The sequence below is a fragment of the Falco punctatus genome (genome assembly GCF_963210335.1).
Source record: "Falco punctatus genome assembly, chromosome: 1".
Taxonomy (NCBI): Eukaryota; Metazoa; Chordata; class Aves; order Falconiformes; family Falconidae; genus Falco; species Falco punctatus.
In genome coordinates this window covers 83055922-83071106 of record NC_137580.1, presented here as the reverse complement: position 1 = coordinate 83071106, position 15185 = coordinate 83055922, and the positions used below count along the sequence as shown (strand labels likewise).

The window sequence follows — 15185 nt, the reverse complement described above, 5'->3', positions numbered from 1 at the left end:
ACACAAAATACTGGAATAACTGCTTGAAGTAGCTGATGAAGCCAGAGTTAAGGGAAGGGAAAGGAAAGCTTTCCTCTTTTCAGGTCTGTTGTCCCAGTAATGTTTTTTTGTTTGTTTTAAAGTACATAAGTACATTCATTCACCTGGTCTTTCCCCCTTCGTCAAATCTATTAAACATTTGAAGTTTTGGATTTCAAGGGTTTCTTATTTATCACTTTATTAAGATAACCTAGGTAGCAAGACATAATAGCATGCTGGTAGGAAGACATAATAGCATGCTGACAGAAAAGCTTATCAGTAGCTTTAAAACAAATGGGTCCCTAGAGTGAATTTCCTTTGACAGCTAGATGGCATTTCTGAAAGCAAGGCATTTGGATTAACCTGCCACTGTGACAATCATTACAAAACTCTTCCTAGAAAAGACAAGACAGGAAGGTGGAAAAAAAAAAGGTCCTTGTTAATAAAGCAATCCATTCTGCCAGTAAACTTAAAAGGCAGCAGTTAACACTTTCATAAGGCAAGAACAGCTAAATAATTTTGCTTACTGAAAAACTAAGTTTCTTTTTGCAGTTCCTGTTATCTCAGAATCATTCATCCAAGCATACACTCTTTTCCACTGTACATTAGCTTGCATGCCCTAGTTTGCTTTTAAAACCAGATTCACTCAGCTCCTAATGCAGGGGAGGGGAGGAGGGGGTGTGTGTGCTCTGAATGAATGCCAATAATTTTTAAAAAAGTTTATTTTGGGTTCATATAACCTAAACAGTCTTAGGAAGCATCTCATCCCTTTTCACTCCTCCATCCTCCTGAACTTTAGTTCTATTTGTATCCTCTATGATGGAAGATATTTACTTCCCAGGTTCTGCTCTTGCACTTAAAACAAATGGGTTACTCTACTGTTAAATTTACTCTATACTGCACATGGTTCAAAGCAAAACAGACTTGCAGAAAACCTGATAATAAAGCCATTTGGAAAACTTTCCGGAATTATACAGGTACTTAGGAATTTTGCTAAAATACATACATTCTTACAGTGCTTTTTGGAAACAGAGAAATGAGGAACATTTTACTGCTAGGCACTGTTCCAAGACCACTCTAACTGAGCACACACTGTATATTCACTCACATACTTTTCCCCCCTCCTCTATTGTAGTAGAACAGCTAAAACACCTTATTGTTTCTTGCATCTTTATACACATTTAATGCCGCCACTTACCGTTGCAGAACAGTTGGGCCCCCACCCCCCACAAAGAAGCTGATATCTGATGGTCTCTGGATCCTTTATTTCTTGACTATCCCCAGCTCTTATCTTTGCTGCTCTAAATTCAGCCTAGTTTGCAGAAAAGCACAGAAAAAATTAAGACAGCTGAGCTGCCAAATTCCAGCCACTCACAATCGGCAATGAAGACTTCTTCCTAGTTCTGACTGATTCCAAAGAACAAAGCCTGCTGGCAATGAGGAAGCAGAGTTTAAGTCTTCTGGCTTCAGTCCAACTGTTGCTCTTGCTTTTGCTTCAGAGTACGTGAGAGTGTTTGTATGAGCTTGTAATGGATGTAAGAGATGGGGGCTGGGGAAAAAAGAGGGTGTGTGTAAGGGGAGGAATGCTAGTCATATCCAAAAATAGCATGAAGGAAGTAATGTAGCGATCCGTCTCCCCTCCTTCTCTCCTCTTATCGCATGTACTGAGAGTGTCTCTACCCTAAGATTCTGATCTCAAGAGAAGTAGAGAAAAAATTCCAATGTGACTTGCAGCTCATTTGATTGCACTACTAAACTGTAACTGAGGAGCTCTAGAAGTACACGTCATGAAACGCATGATTTAGTACCAATCTACTTGATAATGCTGAAGCCACAGTGCCTTTCACACTGTGTGCGTTAGTTCGCAAACTGGAGAGAAAAAACAGAAACTACTATTGAAGTTTACTGTGTCAGAAAAAATAGCATCACATCTGCCTTTGCAGAAGTTCTTAAATTCCAGCCCCAGGTATTGCTAGATACTGCTTAAAGTTGATTTTTAAAACAGCAAATGTTGCAAGTTTACAATATAATGCAGAAATAGGATATAAAAATCTCACCCTCTTTTTTCAGAAATTTTCATAAACAAATTCCACATTCAGAAGAGTACTCTCTGTTAATAAGAAAATCAACACCCTCAACACAACACAAACAAGAAAACCCCTCAGAACAACAACAAAAAATTAGGATTTCCTGAATAATCAGAATACTTTGTCTGGACCTACAATTTTTTATCCTTTAGTAAGACTAATGGAGCTTTGTATAGGAGCTTAGGTTTTATAGAACCTATATAATACAATTCCCTACATTACAATTACATTAAAGAAATTACAGTGTTTTTCCAAAGCTATCAGCAAAAAGAATTGTTATGATATATTTTAAAACTACAAATACATTCTATGTTGAAGGTAAATTTCAGAAACCTATAGAAACCATCTGGAATGAAAGGAAGTTGTGATGATTTAAGTTTGCCTTCCTGCATATTCACTAGAGACTGAATTTCAATATATTTTAAGGCCATAAAAGTTACAGTAAATCCAAGTTCTGTATCAGGAAGTCCACTGAGCCCTGCTGTGATGTACTTTTCTGTGGGTACCTTACTCCTTGGTAGCATTACTGAGCTTCGTTTTTGCTGTCTTGAGGTTTGCCAGCCCAAATTTAACCTGACAAATTTCACACGAAAGAAAAGATCAAGAACAGATAAGAGTACCTAAGGGCTTTTAGTCCACACCTCATCCCATCTAGAATATCAGCTGCACTGAATCTGCTGAATTGGCTAATTACAGTTCTAATTTAAAAAACATACACTTTGAGTAGATAACAATAAGCCCACATTTAGTTTCATTTGCAACTGAATCTCCAGACAAAACAAGTTAGTCCAAAACCTAGTCTTAGTCCAGACATTTGTATTTGTTTTGCTATTATGGAACAGCACAGGCCTGAAAGAATATAAAATCTGCAAAAGCATAAAGTTACAACATAAACACAAAAAGAGCAAGCAAGCAAAAAAAGTCATGGGGAGCTGTCACCTGCTTTCCTCTGTCTGAACACTGCTGTCATAAACAGACCCAAAACTGTGATGCTGCTTTCAGGAAAATTTGAAACCCAGACAACCAAAAATTCAAAAGATATGATAAAGTAAGGTTGAGTAGTTCAGTAGCTGATATTCCACAACATTTATGCATCAAACAAATCATTACTAGCATAGATATAACATTCTTGTTATTCTCTGATGTCTATATAGGTGACAAAGACATGAGGCACATACAAATACCTGGAATTATTTGTTATTGTGTACTTAATGAACTAATAGATTGAATTTTTCAGGGGTCTCAGTTGCATAAATGATTACTACACTAATATTGTTGTTATTTAACTAAATATAATGTAACCCTATCACATTTTGGAAACTTATGACAACTGTATATTTGCTAATTTGCAGCTGATTTGCTTTAAGTTAACATGTCTTATTTTCTGCCTCCAAGCAAATCAGCTGCAAGTTTCAAATTCTGATGAATACTTATCAGAATTCAGTTTGTTTTCCAACTGTTCTCATTTACAGTTAAGTAAGGAAGGAAATGAAAAGATATATGTTTTACTTTCTTTCCCTGAATGCTCATTCTCATTACAGTTTGACTGGTAAGATATAGCCATCATAAACTGGTTGCTGGTCAGACAGGACAGCTATAGTAATTTCTGAAGCATTAGATAAACACATCAGACGTTATAATCTGTGAAAAATAATACAGATTTAAAAGATCAAAGAGTTCAAAGTAATGTCAGAGTTGACTAGCTTCTCAAAAGTCAAAGCAGGATTTTCTCGTATCACTATATGGTAAGGCCCATTCAGAGAGGTTATGGCAGACTCTTCTGGACTGTTTGCATGAAGAAGCAATGTTTCATTTTTTTTCCTCCCCAGAATAATAGTATAACATAATAATAACCATTTATTAAGGACAAAAATTAAATTTTACTCACTTCTTGGAGCTTACTAGACACAAGCTCAGTAAATTGGGCCATTATAACAACTTCAGTGTCTTGTATTCTGTACACACAAATGTGTTCCCAATATAGCCTATGTAAATTTGGCATTCAGCCGTAAAGGTCACAAAGTGTTTGAAAACAGGGAGCACTTGCAAGACAAGGGTTATAATCTAATAGAAGACACAAAACTTGTGAAAAATGCAAAAAGGTACAACACGAGGTCAGGCAGTTTGTATTTTCCCAATTTAACCATTTTCCTTTTAGTATCTATATACCTTAATTGTTCAAACCTATGTTGAGTGTATCTTTGATCATGTAAAGGTTTTGCTTTTACTATCCATACAGCCTCTCCGTGGTTTCTGTGACTACTGACCCACAGCATGCTCTTTCCTGATCTCCTTTGCCCTCTTCACTTTTGTTCTTTTAAAAAGCAGAAGTGTTTCTGTGGCATAGGTTTATAGAGGAGCTTTTTCTCTGTAAAGATGATGTGTGAAGTATTCGCATGTTCTGAAATTATTTAATGTCAACATTTCATTCTCAAAAGGCCCTGAAGAACATTTAGACAATTTTGAAAGTGAGACTTCGTGTGCAGTTCCAAAGTCTTCTCTGTCTCTTGGAGGAATAATGTAAGTTAGTATTTATTTAAGAGAAATAGAACTTCCTCCTTCTTCAATAATTTTGAATAAACTTTTACAGAAAATGTAATCTAAATCAGAGGGAATAAAAATTTTCATAATGCTTTCCTTGCATGAGAACTTTCTTATTTGAAAGAAAAAAGAATAAACATAATTCTGTCTTTGGTGTCTCCAGTGTTTCTATTTAAAAATATTGTTAATTCACTTTTACATAAGCAATAAAGATGCAGAAGAACAAGATAATAGAAATAGCCATATAAGCTGTGTATATGAAGGGATGTGTTCTGATAACTCAGAATAAGTTAATTTATGAGATGTCTTCCACACAGCTCAAGGTCAGAATTAATATACCTAAACTGAAGTTTCAAAGAAATCACAAGCTTTTCAAACCCAATAGCTATTAAAATCAACAGTACCTACAAGCTACAGCATCGAGCAGAATGACCTCAAGATTAGTATCTGTATCATACTGACAGTATGTGTTCAGACAAGTTTGGTTTTCCAAATATTTTATAGCTGCATCATAACATAAACTGATAGAAATACATATTTTTTAGTTACACAAATAAAAATCCTCCTCATCTGCACTTAAGCCTGAAAGCAGTCAAACCACATGAATGATATCCCAGAGCACGAGAAGAATGTAGGAATCTTGTAGAGTATGCGTCTCTCATTTAGATGCCAACAGGAATCCCCCAAAGATTGAAAAGCCCAAGAACGGTTTTAGTATCTATTACTTTCCAAATCAGTTGCTGCATTTGATTTCAATGAAAATTTGTTTACTTTTAGGGGTGATACATGCAGGAATCCCAAGCCCAAACAAACCAAATAGCTGAAGTATTTGTTCAAAGAGTTGAAAAATCATCTACTTTTGTTTGTTCATTGAATCCATTGTAATCTCAGGGAAAGTATATAATCATCAGCCCTGAAATAGGTTCCAGTGAAATTGCTGAGCGATTAAATGTAAAAACACCTTAAAGGGATGCATGAACTAGGATAATGGTAGGGTGGAGATAAGGGGAACCAAACATTTCTAAAACTCAACTCATCCACTTGTTTAACTCATGCATTGTCCATATAATTCATACACTGGGGAAATTCTGCTTGAGGCTGTGGCTCATGGGAATTATTCTTAATTGCCAGAGAGTCTGAGAATCTCATGCCTTCTCTGATGCATCTATTTATCTGCAGTTTTAATTCACATTCATTCTCTCGTTGAGAGAACATACAAACCTAGAGTGTGGAAATGGGTCATGATTATCCATTAAATTCCGTCAGAAAGCAAAAACCCAAGTACTTCTTTCTGGATAGTGCAGATATTCTCAGTCAGAATTGAAGAGTCACAAATACATATGAAAAATATGTGAATGCTTTGAAAGCTATTAAAGAAATTTACACTCCTTTCATAAGAAATGATAAATCTTTTTTTTTTTAAGAGTTTTTTAAGAAATAGGGCTAGAGAAAGGTGTTGAATTTTGGTTGTAGAAAATATCAAACTACACCTAAAAATTGTTGCAACTCTTGTAATGTAATTTTCAGTGTGAATGCTCCCTAATTATGCCCCTACTCTCTCCTTTTTTTCTTTTCTTAATTTTATTTCATGCCATTATCTGTGAATATTTACTACAGAAAATCTATGAGAAAAGCCAGAAACAACTGTAGCTTGAACACAGTTTAAAACTTCCACGGTCACATTATTAAAGAAACTGTAACCCCAGGCATTGTTAGCTTTCCAAGCAAACAAGTCAAAAGGTTGGGACAGCTGACCAGACTCCAGTCCCAATTCAGCTCTAGTGTTCTGAAAAAGCAGAGCAACTACTATTAGTTCTTGAATTGGAGCTTCCAGCATTAACAGTGCATCCTTCTCTATGTGAACTGATGTCCAGGATGTCAGCAGATGCTGCTGCTACCAACTGACAACCAAACCCATTTAGGTAAGAAACAAGAAGTCAAAGAATAATGATAGAAGTTCATAAACAATTTAATGTCAGTTTAAACTTAGAGAAGCTGGTTTCCATAAAGTAACAAAATAATCCCTAAATCCTGCAGAAGATACTTTTTTTTTCTTACTTCATTTGCAACTCTAGGGGTCAGTGAAGAACACAGTCTGTGAAGAAATATTTATACTAGTTCTTAGCTTAGTTTATGTATTCTTTTAACATGAACAATGCCAAAGTTCTTCTGTTATGATCTAGCAACTATCAGGAGGTTAAAAAAACCCTGTAGCAATACAACAAAGGTTTGTGGGGCCCAAACCTTTCCTCCCACCACATATCTTGTATTCTGAAGATGGGGGGTTTTATTTGTTTGTTTTTAAAACCACAGTGCTTTAAAAAAATATAGTCATTGCCTTATCCCATTCTAGTTGAGCTTTTAAAGAACTCATTTCTGCAGCCTCTATTATTGAAAGGAATATTAAATGAAGCAGTCCAGCTACTGCTGCATTTCCATTTAAATAAAAGTATATTTAAAGATTGAAACAGCAAGTATCTTGCAAAAAATGGAATGAAATATAAAGTGTAGCTAAGCTGGGAAGGCAAGCCCCTGTTTTTTCTTATGTCCTAAAGGTTCAGTTCTTGAACTCTGATCAAGTTTTTAACTGACAGCCAGGCAACTGCCACCCCCTGAAAGTCATGCAACAATTACTAAAAAGTAAGTAGCATTTTTTACAACAAAACCATGCAAAACTATAATCATCCTGCCCTTCTCACCATACAATAAATCCTTCTATTCTCAGTGAACAGCAGCCTGAGAACGAGCAACCACAAAGCTTTAAAATGGGAAGAACAACCTCCTTTTAATGAAACACAGGGATTAGTTTAAGCCAAGTGAAAAGCGGTGCATTTTTTCAAGATGTGTTTACTAAGCAATAGAAGCATTCAGCAAAGTTGATGGTCAGCCAGCATTTATAAATTCTCGTAAAGAAAGTAGCTAAATTGAAGAAACAATTGCTTGTATTGGGTTCTGATGTTAAATTAATCAGTACTTGAGAAATCCTTATAGACACAATACTGAGACTTTGTTTTCAAAGAAACCTGTATGATTCTTTGGTCTACTAGTAACGGATAATGTATATTGTTTGCACAAATGCTTTATGTTAGACAAAGGCAGCATTTCAATAAGCCAAAAATTCATGTCTGTCTCCAATGACAGAAACAACATGTATGTCTACCTATTTAAAAAGAGATCTTCTCTTTCTGTCACTATCAGCATTTTCTAAGCAGGCTACAAAAGTGGCCACAAGTTTTCCTTCTCAAACTTTTATAACATTAAATTTTAAGAGGTACTATATATTAAGAAGTTATATTTTTCTGAAAGGTTAAACTATTTTCATTATCAATGAAACAGAAAAACAGAAATTACAGTTGGACATAGAGTAAGGACTAGAAATAACTTAGGAATTAACATTTGTCATAAATGAAGTATTGTTATCAGAAAATGAAATTAACCATACAGTTAAATAATCTGTCAAAAGTATATCTAATTCTTAATTTTCTTTTAAAATAAATCTCATTAATTTACATATTCTTTACATATTCTTTCACTTTGGAGTCAAGATAGACAATTTTTTAAAATTAACTGTGTAATGTCACTAAGAATGATTTCCAGAAAAGATATTTTGGCACAAACACTGAGGATTAGGTCAGGTGGGGGAAAACTTCCCAACAGATCACCTAACAGACTACTGACTGGACCATAACAGGCTCCCAGTTCACACACTGCCTGCAACGGGCTTCCCTTGAGCATCAATCAATGCTTTTTGTATAAAATCAAGCTTGCTTTGGCTGTATAGCTGTGGAGTGAAGGTTGAGTTTTACCAGGCTGCCTGCTTCACCTACTTCTGGGACAAATCCCCTTTCATGATTTGAAAAAATCGTAAAAATGCTATTCAGATGGATTAACTGTGCAGCAGTAGTTCTTCAAAAGTAACTTGAGGTAAACCACATATTTCTATTCCTGAGTACTGAGGTAAATCAGTTGAGGAAGTGAGCTCATAGGTAGATTAAAAATTAAAATAAAATTAAAAACCCAGAAAAAGTAATGCTTAACACACAGTGCTATTCCCCTTCTCTTTCATTGCTGAAACCTTGAAGAAGGGTGGTATCTGTGAATGCTGATATACAGATTTGGTAGTGTTTCTAGCCAATAGTAACCCAAGCTGTACCCAAGGGGTTTTTTGCTGTCTTTAATGGGATTTTAAAATCAAGTTTTTTTCTGTAAACCTTCAGATGTTTTATGTTATAAAGTACTCAGCAGGTTCTGCTCATCAAAACAGTCTTTTTGAGATATTTAAAATATTCAGCTGTTTTGGAAAATCAGGCTATTTATTAAATATCAGACTATTTATTAAAAATATTAAAATTATATAAAATATAACATTATGTAATAAATTTTATTATAATATTTAAATATTAAAACATATTAAAAATTGAAGATGCAATATGCAGTATTCTTGTGTTGTTTTTTTTTTTAAAAAAATAAAATCCAATGTAAAGGCTATTTGTTGTTACCTCACGCCCCAACTTTTTTACCTTTAATTACTGATCTTTCCAGCTTTGACTGTGACTGTTACAGAACCTAAGTACTTCTTGTGTTAACTTCCAAAGCAGCTATTTTATTTTTTTTTAATAGCTGATAATTTTTGCCATTTAAATATTATACCCGTTTTCTAATCCACTACCTCAAAGAACCACTGATCTGCATTTTAAGATACATGTACCTGAACTGCCCCTTCTTCAAGTGTATTTTACCTTTCCCAAGGAACATCAGCATACAGTTAGTAGTAATTGTAACCACATTTATGCTTATAAAGTATTAACTCTACCCCTGAGTTTGGTTGGATATATTTTTCTTTTCAGACCCCCTAAATATGAAGATTTTGCCCCTTTGCAAAGCTAAATTATTTCATATTCTTGACATAGTTTTCCCTCAGGCTCACTTCACTTGCAATGGCACAGAGCACTATTTTATAAACGTTCCTTAAACATTACTAGTTAGTTTGGCCAATTCAAGGAGTGATCTCTTACCTCGATCCAATCAACCTAATACATACAACTTCTTAATTTTACAAGCAATAAAACTCAGGCTATTCTTCAGGGATGATTTCTTACAAATATGCACAATTTATGTTTTCTCCACCTTAATATGTTACAAAGCTGTGTTACACAAATCACTTTCTCTTCCCCACAAAAGCATCAGTGTCAACGCTCAAATCTGCACCTTGCAATCCCTTCTATACCCCCTAGCTACCAAACATTATACACCATGATGACATTGATACTTCTACTCTGGTATGTACAAGCTGACTCAACAGGAAGCTGAGCAAAAAAAATTAATAATTTTGCACAACAATTTGCACCAACAAAGAAGCCATAAACTCAGTAGGTATATTAAGTTTGGTTTCTTATTTTAACAGAACCTTTAAGGAGTTAGCTTTGAAATCTCTACTTACAATAAAGTTTTTTTGAAACCAGCCTCCAGTTCAACAATTATTATGCCAGAAAGAGACAGAAATAATCGGCTGAAGAGCAAGCAGGATTGCAGTGCAGCCACACCAAGGAGATAATTTTCAAATGCTGTGGAGCTACATCCAGAAGGCAAGCTTTCATGAACAGTTGGGATTCTCAGAGTCATGGCTTTTACAGAAATAGGCTGTCTAACCCTCTGCTGCTGACACACTTCTAGAACTTTACTCGAAGTGAGCTAGCATACATGGAGGTGTTTTTTTCTACCAGTCCTTTGAAATCCCATGCTCTTCTAACTGAGGCTTTTCATTTGAGTTTTGTGTTTATATTTGGTGGTGGCAAGATGAAAGAACAACAAACAAAATGAGTGAAACGGGAACAGTGCCACAAACAAAATGAGTGAAACAGTAACAGTGCCACATCTTTGCTATAGGTTTTGCATTTTTAAGAGATAAGCTTTCCAAACTTCATTCCATGTAAAGTATCTCTATGACAAAGCTGAATTTGCAAAGTTTTACACAAAAGGAAGTTTCAGGATACCTGGAAAGGATTAGGTGAAATTGTAATGTATATGTGTCTGGGCAATGTGTACACACAGTACATCAGAGGAGGTTTTTGAACTGAAGCTTTTAAATAAGGATGTTTTTTTCCACAGAAGGCCACTTCTTAGAGATCAGTCATAGACATAGCAAGGGCTAAGCAGGAGATCATTAGATGGGAGAATCTGATGCCCTACCTCTAGTGCACTATGCCCGAAGCACATATCTTACCTCTACCCTTCCCCCTGCATCCTCTTCCTAAGAGAGGGTATGGCCACCCTTTAAAACAGAACCCAGAGCTCTTCTTCCCTGCTCACATCTGATCCCCAGCAAGGTGCTTCCTCATTTGAATGGGCTTAAATAAAGTGTAGGTAATGCTGGCCGCCTTAAGATTGCTTCTCAGCTCTGGTAGAGAGCCAGGGAGTGAATTATAGCACTACTGGCAGCCAGGGCAGGAAGCCTGAGAATGGAGGTACCCTCCTGGAGGCCGCAGTCTGCTTTTTAACTATCTTTCCTACATACTTAATATTCCCTCAACTAGCACTTGGAGATGAAGTGCTATCAATATGTTGTCTTCCTTCAGTCCAATATTATTTATCAGGGTAGTTGCACCCTGTTCATAGGCAAAAATATCTCACTATGGTATGAGCACCAGTAACCAGTGTACAAAAATAAAAGCAGAGACTGAATGTGTGTTTCGTGGTAGAACCTGATCACATCTCACATCATTCTGCTATTCAAGCTCTGAGCTAATTGTATGGCAAGCAGGATTTATGATGAAAAATGGATATTCCATGTATATACTAACCCAAACTTCTTAAGCAGATATCCTGCTGCTCTCCAGTGCAGAATCTGTGATCTTTGCATACCTTCAACAATAGCCTCACACACTGGAGGGCAAACTGGCCAAGCAGATCTGGAAACACATTCTTAAAGTTTCACTCTTGCAGCATGGCCAGTTGCTCTATAGCAGCTGATGAACAAATGCTGAAAGCATCCACAAAGCATTCAAACAGTCCTTGCTCCCTTACAGCTTCGCTGTGCACAAAAGGGTTAACTAGGTTAAGAGGACTAATGAGTAATGCAGCTGGCAAGAAGTTCTCTTTCCCCTCTCACTCACTGAAAAGCTGGCTTTTGTTTCTGCTTTCAGTGAATGAACTCATGCAGCATTACCTGTTTGCAAATCCAGGCTTGTTGTATTGCTAAGATATATACAATGCTGCCAAGCCCTTGATGTCTTCACAGATCTTTGCTACACAGATCGGTATGCCAGGGACTCAGCAGATCATCAAGCCACACAGTGCCAGAAGTAACATCCCATTGCCACATGCCAGTCAGAGCTCTCGGGACACAGATGGAACATCTGTGTTTGCCAGAGTTCATTCACAGCCTCCCCTTTGGATACTGCTAAAAATGCCAACTGCCCATTTAAAATGGAAGACATGGAAAATGTTTTATTTTAACTTACCATTTCTTCCCCTTGTCCCTACCTTCTCCTATAACAGATATTATCAATACTGATTTCTTACAACTTGTTGCAGTGATCCATGCATGAGGAATAGAAATAAATTTACACTTACTTCTTATTTTATATATAAATATATATATAAATATATTATTTTTTTATACACACACAATTCTAGACACTGGGGCCACTGGGGCCCTTGAATTAGTGGAGGCAGAAAGATGTTGTTACGCTCTAGCCTTACAAATAAATTAAAACTTGTTAGGTAAAAATACTCCATTTTCCATAGGCAGTTTACCTACTTTGTAAAGTAGCCAAAAGCACATATAAGCTGAGTTAAGTCAGTCTGTGCCACCATGGTTCCATCAAGAGTGTCTCTGTTCCAAGGGCAGCATTTTGGAAACATTACCTGTCTTGTTTTATGGGTTACCTGTAGGAGGACTCGCATAGTAACTACCTTTCAACAAAAGTGTCTGTGGAAGGAAACCTCGCTGTTCTAAAGAGAACTACAATCTGTCAAGCATGTAACTAGCTGAACTGCATTCACCCATCTAGTCTGGAAGAGGAGATGAAGCTGGCCAGGTCGCAATGGTTCACATATAACCACTTTGCATTTCCTCTTATTTTATCACTCTTCGGAAGAGCAGCAAGCTGCTGAATGACAAGGAGAGTCAACTGAAAGATGCTACAAATACAGGTTACTGGGGACATGAAATAGAATTCTAATTTAAAGAGCAAGCAGGTCAATACACACAAGCATGATCAACATCTCAATAAAAATTACTAGTAAATACAAAAAAGGATATTTATATTAAAATGTGTACATTTCAACATACAACATTGACTGAATAAAAATCATCAGACCAACTACCTGTACAATTAAAGTACTGGACAAAAGACTGTATAAAGACTTAGAACTACTTAGAGCTCATAATAATGATCCATGTAAAGCACCTCAAATTGCAGTCTCTATTTTGCGGGCATTACATTATCTGTGTACTAAGATATTGCAGGCCTTCCCTGTAAATACACATTCAAAAACAAAGAAGCATTTCTGGTTTCCTTTCCATGTTCTTCAAAACAGAAAGAACAGATGCCAATCAATAGGTAAGATAAATAGTTCAAATCCACTATTAAACTGGTATCATGAAGTCAGAGGTTCAGTAACTTGCTTTATATTACAACTACAATTGACATTTGTTCTGCAAAAGGCAACTACTGAAACACAACTGCAAAATGGGTATCTCTAGCAAATTCTTAGTAGCAACTCATAGTTAATGCTGCATCTCTTTTAAAAAGGAGGACAAGAATTTTCCTTTAAATATGTGTAAACTTTGTGAAATTGCACATAACACTGAAATATTCATATGGAATAAAAGTAATTGGCTTTCTGTTCACATTGCTTATCAGGAACAGAACATAAAGACTTTTTCTGCTGATACAGAACTTCAGCTTTTTTCTTCTGCAATCCCACTTCTTGTTACCTAAAAAAAAAATAGCTACAACACAGAAATGCATGTTCTGAGGTGTCCACTAGAGAAAAGACAGGATTCATTTAGATTTAGTTTCATTTTTGAACAGCTATTTACTTTCTAGATGGAGTTTGATAATATACACAGGAACCTGATGGATTGAACAGCACAAGGCTGGATGGGATCTGAGGTATCCAAGGTACTGAGGGAGCTGGCGGAAGAGCTCTTCAAGGCACTCTCCATCATTTATCAGCAGTCCTGGCTGACCGGGGAGGTCCCAGAAGACTGGAAGTTAGCCAGTGTGACCCCCATCTACAAGAAGGGCAGGAAGGAGGATCCGTGGAACTCCAGGGCTGTCAGCCTGACCTCGGTGCCGGGGAAGGTGATGGAGCAGGTCACCCCGAGCGCCATCACACAGCACGTGCAGCACAGCTGGGGGATCAGGCCCAGCCAACCTGGGCTGATGAAAGGCAGGTCCTGCTTGAATGAACCTGATCTCCTTCTAGAGCAAGTTACCCACCTAGCGGAGGAGAGAAAGGCTGTCGATGTTGTCCACCTGGACCTCAGTAAAGCCTCTGACATTGTTTCCTATGACACTCTCCTGGAGAAACTGGCTGCCCACAGCTGGGGCAGGTGGACTTTATACTGAGTAAAAAGCTGGCTGAATGGCTGAGCCCAAGGAGTGGTGGTGACTGGAGTTACACCCAGCTAGTAGCTGGTCACAAGTGATGTCCCCAGGGCTCAGTGCTGGGGCCAGTCCTGTTCAGTGTCTTTATCGAGAATCTGGACAAGGGGATCAAGTGCACCCTCAGTCAGTTTGCAGACAACACCAAGTTGCGCAGGAGTGCTGATCTACTAGAGGACAGGAAGGCTCTGCAGAGGGTCTGGGCAGGCTGCACCGATGGGCCGAGGCCACTGTAGGAGGTTCCACCAGGCTCAGTGCCGGGCCCTGCCCTTGGGTCACAGCAACCCCCCGCAGCGCTACAGGCTGGGGGAGAGCGGCTGGGCAGGGCCTGGGGGGAAAGGGCCTGGGGGTGCTGGCTGGCAGCCGGCTGGGCAGGAGCCAGCAGGGTGCCCAGGTGGCCAGGAAGGCCGGCAGCGTCCTGGCTGGTGTCTGAAACGGTGTGGCCAGCGGGGCAAGGGCAGTGACCGTCCCCCTGCGCTCGGCACTGGTGAGGCCGCACCTCAGGTACCGTGTTCAGGTTTGGGCCCCTCGCTGCAAGAGGGACAGGGAGGTGCTGGAGCGTGTCCAGGGACGGGCAGCGAGGCTGGTGGGGGGTCTGGAGCACAAGTCTTGTCAGGGGCAGCTAAGGGAACTGGGGCTGTTTAGCCTGAAGAAAAAAGGAGACTCAGGAGAATTTATTGCTCTCCACAACTGCCTGGAAGGAGGTTGTATACAGGTGGGGGTTGCTCTCTTCTCCCAGGTAACCAGTAATAAGACAAGAGGAAATGTCTTCAAGTTGTGCCAGGGGAGGTTTAGATTGGATATTAAGAAGAATTTCTTCACTGAAAGGGTGGTCAGTCATTGGAACAGGCTGCCCAGGGAGATGGTGGAATCACCATCCCTGGAAGTGTTTAAAAAAACACATATATGAGGTGCTTCTGGGCAT

At 38.1% G+C, this 15185-nt stretch overlaps 1 protein-coding gene across 6 annotated transcripts in view; it reads right to left on the bottom strand.

Annotated features, from left to right (window-relative positions):
• The window catches only part of LOC308069638 (palladin-like), a 148080-nt gene extending 142567 nt beyond the window's left edge, over positions 1 to 5513 (bottom strand). For 3 of the 6 annotated variants that reach the window (XM_080402287.1, XM_080402284.1, XM_080402289.1), the window contains exon 1: positions 1394 to 2055. The gene's annotated coding sequence lies outside the window, so the exon portion shown is untranslated. Of the gene's footprint in view, positions 1 to 1216 lie in introns of all 6 variants that reach the window. The other 3 variants (XM_080402285.1, XM_080402286.1, XM_080402288.1) reach the window with 2 other exon arrangements.
• Positions 5514 to 15185: the final 9672 nt, after the last annotated feature.